Source organism: Triticum dicoccoides, unplaced genomic scaffold (assembly GCF_002162155.2).
Source record: "Triticum dicoccoides isolate Atlit2015 ecotype Zavitan unplaced genomic scaffold, WEW_v2.0 scaffold19938, whole genome shotgun sequence".
NCBI lineage: Eukaryota > Viridiplantae > Streptophyta > Magnoliopsida > Poales > Poaceae > Triticum > Triticum dicoccoides.
Window position 1 is genome coordinate 1 of NW_021233627.1, and position 1977 is coordinate 1977.

At 45.4% G+C, this 1977-nt stretch overlaps 1 pseudogene; it reads left to right on the forward strand.

Moving 5' to 3' along the window:
• Window positions 1–1647: 1647 nt before the first annotated feature.
• Window positions 1648–1786, forward strand: LOC119345020 (annotated as a pseudogene).
• The last annotated feature ends 191 nt before the right edge of the window (window positions 1787–1977 follow it).

A 1977-nucleotide genomic window follows, 5' to 3' on the forward strand; every position in this document is an offset into this window, starting at 1 on the left:
ATTAGCCTACTATTAAATAGACGATCGGATGTTTTTGATTTTTCAGAGATCTTCTAGCATTTTTATCTTTTTTCTGGTGAGCCCGTCAATTACTTTTAATATATAATAGATAGATAGTTAGTTGTTTTTTATTTTTGAGTTATTTTCTAGCATTTTTATCTTTTTCTGGTGAGCCCGTCAATTACTTTTAATACATAATAGATTAGGTTGTGTTGGATCCTTCCAGAAAAAGCCTTACACATATTATTTTATGGGCCACAAAAAACTAGGGCCCAAGATATACATGTGTAACCAATAAAAACACATCTTGAGCGGGAACTGGGCTTACCAAGGAGGCAGGTCGATGCTCCGAGTAACATATGTGTTATACCATGACTTACCAAATGTCCTAGTATTTTCTGGTTGCTCTTAGTATATCTTTCCTAGTTGGTATCTCAATTTCTAAGTTAAGCCCCAAAGCAAGGTCCATGTTATACTTGGATATTATGGATTAACGGACGACCACTTCTAGATTAGGTAGTTGCTAGTACAAGATATGGATGTAATCAATATGATCACTGATACATTAGGATGTAATCAATGTGATGAACAAAGGATTTGGACGCTATTAACAACCAAATAAATTTCACCACAATTATTTTGTATATTAGAGTAAAACTTAGTTGGGTTTAACTCCCGTTAACACTTCTAGATAAGGATATGGATGTGGTCAAATGGCAATCATTTAATATTTCTATTTTTAGAAGTTGTTAATAGTTCTATATATGGATGTGAATACTAACATCAGAAGAAATACATATCAGTGTTTGCAAAGAAGGATGTGGATGTTGAAATAGAGTTGTATAGGGATAGGACTAGTGTTTCAATTGTAAACCTCTCCTATCCTTTCTTCTGTCTAACTCCTCCTCTACCGACCTTCTCTATGTATCTCTCGATCAAACTCTTGATCGATCATCTTGTAAGCCACGACAACATCCATGTAAATACAAGTGTGGCCCGAGAAAAGGGTTTAACGCTTCCCACATTATCTTACATGGTATCAGAGCATCTTCTTCCTAGAACGAGAAGAGATCGCATCTAGCCTATCCAAACCTCGCCATGACGACCGCCTCCACCCAATCAAGCACCAAGAGTGCACTCACCGCCTCCCTCGCCTCCTCATCCACCTTTGCCCCTTCATCCAGCAGCGCCCAAGCCATGTCCCTTGGGGCACCACCACAGGAGAAGCTCACGAGGAACAATTTCCTCATGTGGAAAGCCATCGTGCTGCCGCAAATCAAGGGCGCACAGATGGCTCACCACCTCGATCCGACTAGCCAGGAGCCGCCGGAGACCCTCACCGTCACCAAGGACGGGAAGGAGGAGCAGATCGTCAACTTTGCACGCCACCTCTGGTACACTCAACAAAAGCAAGTTCAAGGTTTTCTGATGGGCTCTTTGTATCGCGCGATCCTTGCACAGGTGGTCACGTTGCAGACTCCAGCGGAGGTATGGGCCGCGATTCATGCCACTTTTCCTGCCCAAACTCAAGCCCAGGCCATTAATACCCGCATTGAATTGACGAATCTGAAAAAAGGAAACCTAAGCATGACAGAGTATCTTGCCAAAATTAAGATGCTCTCAGACGAGATCGCCTGCACAGGAGCAACGTTAGGCAATGCCGAGATTGTCTCCCATGTCCTCGCCGGCCTCGACCTCGACTACAACCCGGTCGTGTCGGCTCTTGCAGCACGGGTTGAGCCCGTGACTGTCCAGGAACTATTCACCCAACTGCTCAGCTTCGATGCACGTCTCAATCTGCTCCACGGATGAACATTCGTCAATCCTCCGCCAACGCTGCCTCACGGGGCCGAGGAACCAGTCGCGGGCGCGATCACCAGGGGCGTGGTCGTAGCAGTGGCAACAGCAGGCGTGGACGCGGCAACAGCCAAAGCACGCGCCCTGGCGGGGGCGGCTACACCAACAACAACATCTCCG